This window comes from Corapipo altera, unplaced genomic scaffold, assembly GCF_003945725.1.
Source record: "Corapipo altera isolate COAL_440 unplaced genomic scaffold, ASM394572v1 61411, whole genome shotgun sequence".
Lineage (NCBI taxonomy): Eukaryota > Metazoa > Chordata > Aves > Passeriformes > Pipridae > Corapipo > Corapipo altera.
This window is the reverse complement of record NW_020884875.1, coordinates 2895803-2904221: the sequence shown is the minus strand read 5'-3', so window position 1 is coordinate 2904221 and position 8419 is coordinate 2895803. Positions and strand designations below refer to the sequence as shown.

At 37.6% G+C, this 8419-nt stretch overlaps 1 long non-coding RNA gene across 1 annotated transcript; it reads left to right on the top strand.

Moving 5' to 3' along the window:
* The first annotated feature begins 2561 nt into the window (after positions 1 to 2561).
* On the top strand, positions 2562 to 6833 carry LOC113943447. Its single transcript, XR_003526327.1, has 3 exons — positions 2562 to 2762; positions 4455 to 4600; positions 6790 to 6833. It is a non-coding gene; the product is annotated as an uncharacterized LOC113943447 (long non-coding RNA).
* The last annotated feature ends 1586 nt before the right edge of the window (positions 6834 to 8419 follow it).

Below are 8419 nucleotides of genomic sequence, written 5' to 3'. Positions count from 1 at the left end.
CCTCTCCAAACCTCTCCGAACCTTACCTCTCCGAAACTCTCCTCTCCAAACCTCTCCGAACCTCTCCGAACCTATCCAAACTTCTCCGAACCTCTTCTCTCTGAACCTCTCCTCTTCGAACCTCTCCAAACCTCTCCAAACCTCTCCGAACCGAACCTCTCCCAACCTCTCCTCTCCAAACCTCTCCGAACTTCTCCGAACCTCTCCTCTCTGAACCTCTCCTCTTCGAACCTCTCCGAAACTCTCCGAAACTCTCCGAACCTCTCCGAAACTCTCCGAACCTCTCCGAAACTCTCCGAAACTCTTCAAATCTCTCCTCTCCAAACCTCTCCTCTCTGAACCTCTCCTCCCCCCCCTCCCCTCCCCTCCCCTGCCCTCTCCTCCCCTCCTCTCCCCTCCCCTTCCCATTGTCTCTGAATCCAAATTTTTTTCCCATTTGCCGGAATATACTCATGAGGAGCTCAAAGCAGTGCTCTTATTAGGATTATTAACTTCCATTTCAGGAACTTAGCAACAACATTCCTTCCACCCCCTCACTATGCTCTCTATCCAATTAGCTCCATGTTATTATTTTTCCAAGTTTTATAAGGTTCAATCTCTATTAGAAGCTTCATGGAAAGGAAAATCTCAAATGCATGAACTGTGCCACATGTTAGAAGCCAGAAATATTGTTTTAATAGTCCCTTTTTTAAAGTTGAAGTATGATAAAACTTAGATTAGTGCTTGTATCCAAGAGAAATTACAGTAATGCTTGTACCCAAGAAGCAGACTTTTCTGTGAGTTAATCTGCTTTCACCTTTTCTTCGCTTCACTCACCTGATCAAGTTTGCCAACAGTATTTTCCCCGGTATAAGGATGTGATATGCTGTGCTCTGTCATAATCCTTTCCTCCTTCCCACAATTTATTCATGTGTTGCCTTCCTACATTACAGTCTTCTTGTACAATCTCCCTGAAAAAAGACTGTACATTTTTTACATTGCGAAGCATTTTTCATATTAAAGGTGACTTAGAAATAATAATAATACTTAGGACTGCATGCAAACTGATATAAATGAGCAAAAATAGTCATAAATATTCCCAATAAATAAATATACTTAGATTTACCACATACCCAGGAAATGAAAGAAAAAAAAATGTTATATGGCACAAAAACATTTCAGGCATTTCTGTATATATTGTTTGTTACCGTCACATGCACCTACCTAATCAAAGTCTATTGAAAAATTCATATAGGCTTTGTAGGGCTTTGAGCAAATCTCTCTGTTTCATTAATGTTAATTTTTGGGGGGAGTTTATAAAGCAATTGGTTTAATTCATAAAGAGTACCTATTTCTTTTTTAAGTTTGCATACAGATAAAATAATTCTAGAAGGTCAATTCTCTCTCAGGTCCACAGCATGAATGACCAGGGCAGGAAGTGGAAAAAGTAGCTGACCATGTTTATTTTCTACAGTAGTAAAGTTCATCTCTGAAAAATAATATAATGGGTTGGTGTCCATTACATTAAAAAAACAAAACCAAAACCAAACAAAGCAACAAAATAAACCAACCAACCAAAAAAAAGAAAAAAGGCAACCTATTAGTAAATAATTAAAAATAGGTGCAGACATTTCCATAGGAGGAGTTATAGCCATGATTAACCATTAGTGCATATTCAGCTCCCCAACTCCTAAGCAGGCAGAGAGCACTTATCTGCAATGATACTAACAAGTATCATATATATATATATATATATATCTCGTATATACATATGATATGTAATCATACTATTACATATCATACTAGTACAAAGCTTTCAGAACTGTCTGAGTCTGAGCTTTTAAAGCAACCTATTGGTATAATTCCATGAATTTTCAGTGAGCAATTTGAAGCAATATAAAGAAGAAAAATTAATATAGTGGAATATTTTAAGGTTCTGATGTTAGGTTTCATTTCACAGTGGGATAAGAAAAAACAAGATGTTTTAAATAAGTATTATTTTGAAATGAATGCACAATAGAAATGTTTCACCAATAATAATTTTGTAGGCATATTACAGTAACTGCTTATAAATCTTAAATACTAAATAAAGCAAACACTGGCTGTCCAAAAGACAAACCACAGCTAAAATATTATATCATAAAAAAATAAGTTTGTTTCTCATTATGAGACATATTTTGGTGTTCCCACTACTAAAAATTGGATAAAGTATTATAATCATTTACCTTGAGTTGGCAGTACATTGTTCTGGAAAGTTTGTAAAGACATCTGCCAGACATTTCTCAATTATCAAGACTCTCACAATAATATTTTGCGTGTTCTTCAAAAACTTTTGAATATTCTTAATGTTTCTGGAATCTAAAATCATGCCTTTTGGGAGCTAACTTTGTAAGTCAGTCTTGATAAAACATAAATCTGCTCACATCTGAAATAGTTCACCGGCCTTTGTTTTCGAACATGTGATATGTGCCTTATAAGCAAATTGAAGATTCACTGAATATATCAGATAAACAGACAGATAAACAAGGACCACTACAATTTCTGTGGATTTAGTTGCTCTGGTTATTGGGTCACGGGACAAATTTCTGATTCCTTCTCTTATACCAATTTATTTCTCCTAATTTGTGTATTTTATGCTCTTCCCATTAAGTTTTTTGGTTGTCCAAAAACTGTATGAAGTTTAAGCCTTCTAGTCTATGGACTATGAGAGAAATATCCAGAGGGCAGTTCGCTGGTGCAATAAGTGAAATGAAAAGAAGAACCGGTCAGATACACACATAAGTGTCACTCAACTACTTTGCTGGAAATCAGTTGTGTCCTTATACTCTCTTTTGAGTGTACTAACTTTGTCTGAACTTCCAAGATAAATCCCACTGAGTCAGCAGGATCATTCCGTCAGATTGAATCATGTTATATTTTGAGTGACTTTGCTGGTTAGAGCTACCTCGATCTCTAGAAAAACATTGGAAAATACTGTTAAAGATTTTTAAAGAAAAGTAAGATTAAGTAATGTAATGAAAATCTGTTTGGTCTTGGTTAAAATGGTACAAATGGTGTAGAATATGATGAAATTTCTGGTTTAAAATTTTACTACCTTCTAACATTTTTCAGTCTTTATTACTCTGATCAAACTGGGAAAAAAAAAAGAGGCTGACTTTCAGAAAGTTATAAAAAGTATGCAGACGTTTTGATTAGTTAGTTTTGTAGTAATTTGGATCATCATAAGCAAGTTCATAGTCAGTATTCCTTGGCATAAGTGCTATACATGGCTTTTTGTCAGCCAGTGCACTTGAATCTGCTGCAGTCCACTTTGGAGCATCAGCTAACTGGATTTGTTAATAATTAGTTTTGTAGTTCATTGTTATTCATCATAGTGTAAGGTACTTTGGCAAAAAAAAAAAAAAGAGGAAAAGTGGAAAAAAGATATGACAGAACTTGTCTCTAGTTGATTGTCTCTCTAGTAGTGTACCTATAAACTGATCCAGAGCATTATGCTCATCTCCTTTAAGAAATAATTGTCAGTTTGAGGTGCTTATGGTCTTAGCAGAAGAAGTTTTTAATGGGGGAAGGCATACAGAGGCCTGCAAGTTTATCAGTGCGGATGCAAAAGTTGGTAATCTTTATCCACTACCCTTCTCTCTGTCTTGGCTAGTAAAAGAAATGGATTTCAGTTTTCAAATCCTTTGAGAACAGTGTTGGGGTTTTTGTGTGTGTTTTGTTGTTGTTGTTGTTTTTGTTTTAATTAAGCACAAGGAATTTATCTTATTTACATACAATAAGCCAACAATGAACCAACATCTGGCACTGTCCTTCTTAAATATAATACTTTGATACTGGTTTTTCAATGTTGAAGCACAGGTGGTGGACTGACATACTTAATGTATTCTCTTATGAGTAATACTGTTGACACTTGAAGGTGTTACTTTGTGTTGATAGTACTTGTTCAAAGCAGATGATCTCTTATGTTACAGGCACCACAGAATGCTAAGGTGCTGTACTTCTCTCAGCTCTGCTGATGAGGAGAAATCAGTGAACACCAAGGAATTCAAATATCTCTTGCCTCAGTCCATATGAACACATAACACAGTAAAGCAACATGCTGTAGCCTTGAGGGTTATACTATCTGCTTCTAGAAAAGCTCTGTGGAGAAAAGAAAAATAGATAAAGAGAGGGTTGATGTTACAAACATACCAGAGGACCTCTTCACCTTTATGTACAAGCCAGTGACAGTAACAGTTTCTCCTCTAAAATGTCTTTCTTGTTCCTTTCCATTCATTTACTGCAGAGTTTTCACTATATAAAATGATGAACATAGTTACTTGTGTGTTTGCTTTTGAATCAGATGGTTCAGCTACCTACATCTTCCACCCTGAGAAGCAGAGAAGAAATTACTCATATTCCTGTGCCCATTGAATAGTTCAAGCAATTAAATGACTGCGAAGGAAATAGTGACAAAACCTTTTTCTTTGACACAGATGCATTATGCATCCACAGCCTCAAAAATGTCAGAAGTTCAGAACAAGCAGAAAAGATCACATCCAGCTCCACTCCAAGAGCAACAAGTATGCCCTGTTTGACCAGACAATTATAGGACCCCAGCTGGAGGCTTCGGTCAACAGAGGTTGGACATACGTACATCTTTCCCTCCAGGTACCTAAACTGCCAGAAGAAGAAGAAGGGTAGGCTGAGAGAGATTAAATTAAATTAAATTTAAACAAATTAAAATGAACTCTAGTATAGGCTATGTGATAGATGTAATACATGCTGATCTTTAGCCATCACTCTAGGTAAACTGTAAATTGTTTGGAATATGATGATACTTGTATCCTGCAAATTTACAAACTAAAAGATTCATGTCATTCAATCAGGGGAAATCTGGAAGAAAAGTAGAAGCTGGTAATAAATGAATTATCCAAAAACTGGGTAATATAGGAAAATTAGATATCTTCAGACTTATAGATGCAGTATATTCAGTTACGGTGTGGGTGCTTTTAACACCAAGTCTGAAAAATCAAATAGGAAGTTTAAAAGATTTTTCAATTTATCACTGCATTAGAAAAAAAAAAAAATCCAACAAACAACCCAAACACTCCACAACCTTTAAAATATTACAAACTGCATTGAAATATTTAGGAATATATATATAAAATATATTTATGTGATTAGATAATCTCCTCAAGGTGAGCAAGAATGCCCATTAGAAGCTCTATATCAGAAAAAATAACTACTTTAAAATTATTCTACACAGTAAACACATTTTATCACATTCACTGAAGACATATTTTAAAACTAGGTATTTTGCTATAAGTGGCTTATATGAACAAATTTTCACCTAGAGGTTAACTAAGAATTTTGAATTGTGGGTTTGATAAGGCAATATTTATCCTATGCATCTTAGTCAGGCTAGATTCTATGCTGAATTACAACCTGAGAAGTCCCATGGAAGGTGACTTCGTTATGCAGGCTATACACCAACACAGAACTTACTGTATTTAATGCAAGACATTAATGTAGCCTAAAGATATGTTTTCATTTGCACAGATTTAACTTTGTTAGGGCAGGGCACCCAAAGATGAGATCAGCATTGAACTCTTTAATTTGAAAATACTGAAAGGAAAAACAACATTTACATCACAATTAGAGATTGTATTCCTTCATGTATTAGAAGAAGGAAACCAAGGTTAATGAATATACCAAGCTGATATTAAAAATCTTTTCATTCCTTAAAGAGGACCCAGAAGAGCAACATTTTGCTGTAAAACTAAATTAAATACCTTTAAATTAATATACTGATTATTTAATATAATTAAAAAGAAATCAGACAAGATATGACAACAGAATTACTGGTTTCAGTCCTTTTCTTGTTGCATTGTTCTAGTACCTATCATTACTTTACACTGAAATTTCTTTAAGTAGTTCTACTATCATCTGTGTATATATATATTGCAATGGAAAAAAATGAAATTATTTAGGATTACTAAATAAGTAAATTTTGTAACACCAGACAGTTCAAACCAAATGTGACTTTTTACAAAAGTAAGCTTTGCAATTATAGTCTCGGATTTTTTTTAATCTTAGGATATAGAAAACTTGATTTTAAGATTTTATTCTATCAATAATTTCACTATTACATTAAACCAAGATTTTCAATATGGCACAATCTGTTTATATGGTGTTTCAACATAGAGAGGTAATAAAAAAAATTACATTATTGCTCTTTGTGAATAGAGAAGGACTCGTGGGGGTTGTGGTGGTATGCCTTGGCCACAGTGATCACGAAGTGGTTGTGTTTAACTTTTCAGTGTAATGAGAAAAAGAGGTCAACAGAGTTGTTACCCTGGATTTCAAGAGGACAAGGTTCAAGCTACTCAGGGAGCTACTTAGCAGAGTCCCAGTGAAATCTGCCTCTGAGGGCTTCTGTGTCCATGGCTGCTGATCAGTTCTTAAGAAGCACCTTTTAAAAGCATAGGACCAGGCAATTCCACCATGTTCAACATCAGGCTGAACAGGGAACTTGTCTTGGAACTCAAGCAGAAAAGGAAATTATATGTGTGGAAGTAAGGTCAGGCTTTGCAGGAAAGTTACAGAGCTACGGTTCATATATGCAGGGAGAAGATATGAAAGACCAAAGTGCAGCTAAGAGTTGAGACTGGCCAGTGTTGTGTCACATAACAAGAAGGCCTTTTTAAAGTACATTAATAGTAAAGGAAGTCTAAGGAAAAGACTGGGAGATTACTTGCTGAAGATGATCACCTAGGAAATCAGGATGAAGAAAAAGTGGAGCCATTCAATGATTTTTTTCCCCCTCAGATTTTAATAACACTGACAGACCTTGGGTTACCTGGTCCTCTGAGATGTAGGGACAGCCTGTTTCAGCATCATCATCACTATGGGATCAGAAGAATCTCTACTCTGGCTCGTGGAGCACTTCCTCAATTTCTCCTTCACTGACCTTGGTGTATGCAGGGCTCTTTCTTCCACATACCCTCACTCCTCTCTCCTAGCTGCTCTTGTGCAGAAGATTTCAACCTTTCTTAAATATGTTACCTCAGAGGCATACCAGCATCATCAATTGGCTCAGTTTGGTCAGCAGCACGTCTGTCTTGGAGTTGGCTGGTGCTGGGTCTGTCAGACATGGAGGCAGTTTCTGGCACCTTCTCACAGAAGTCACCCCTGCAGCACCTTTGCTACCACAACCTTGCCTCTCAAACCCAATACATTAACGTAAGTGCTGCCAGAGAGCCGGTATCACTCCTACTCTCCCACCCCCCACTTCCAAGCACCAAGGCCAGGGTGCCCAAGCTCTTTGAGCAGCGGTCCTGGCAACCATTAGAAAAAAAATATTTAGGTACCATAAAAGCATCAGTATTTATTAGCTTAAGTGCTAATGATAGATATAACTCTGTTTATTACAGAGATAGTAGACATTACAGACAGTTGCACTAGGTCTCTTTCCGGTAATACTCATATGAGTTGGTAGTTTAAAACAATTTGGAGCCACAGCTCAGCTGATTACATATGGCTTTCTCGGTGAAGAGATGCAATTACAACGCCTAGTTGACCTTCTCTGTTTAGGAATCCTTGTGACAGGTTTTTAAATACTGCGTTTCAGAGGGGTGAAAGAATTAAAGAACTCAGACAAAGCAACTGTGTGATCATGATGAATGCCCTGGTGGAATGACTTCGAAAGTGTAAACTCTTGAACTGAGCACAGAAATTCTTTTAACTGTGGTTTGTATAAACATTTCACATCTTGCACCATAGCAAACCTGTGCCCTCACTATGCTAAGATTAACTTACAGTGCTTGGAAGTATGCAGAAATTGTTTAACATATAACCTTATAGCATGGGTTTTACTCCTTTCTTAGCAGAACATTTATATTTTATCTGAAGAAAAAGCAATATCCTATTGTAACAACTTTAAAGGCTTGTTAGAAACTTTCATATAATAAAGCAAATATAGTACTGGTCACGCCGTGCTGCACTGCCTGGCGGTGCCTGGGGTTGCACCCTCGAGGGAGAGGAGAGCAGGAACTTTGGAGCTCACAGAGGTTTGCCCGTCCAATCTGGGGGAGTGGGAGAGGGATGGGTGGGCCATGGGGTCCCCAGACTGGCAGGAGGGTGGGCGGGGCAGTCCTGCGTGGGGTGTCACGGGTAAGCAGTGCGATGGAAGATCTGTGGTAACGCAGTGGGAGGAGGGTAAGGTCAGGGTGGATAGGGGCTTCTTCTAGGGGGTTGAGGGGTTTAGGCTGGGCTGGGGCCATGGGAGGTACCCGAACCCCAGGTGGGTGAGGGGACCGGAATGGTTCACTTTTTGCTCACCTGTGGCTGCTGCCCAGCAACAGTTTGCTTTGGAACTATAGCGTCCTGAAAGGGTGCTCAGGGCAAGGGAACGTCCCTGGGAACATCTCTGAGTCCGAGTATAGGTGGCTGGGAGAAA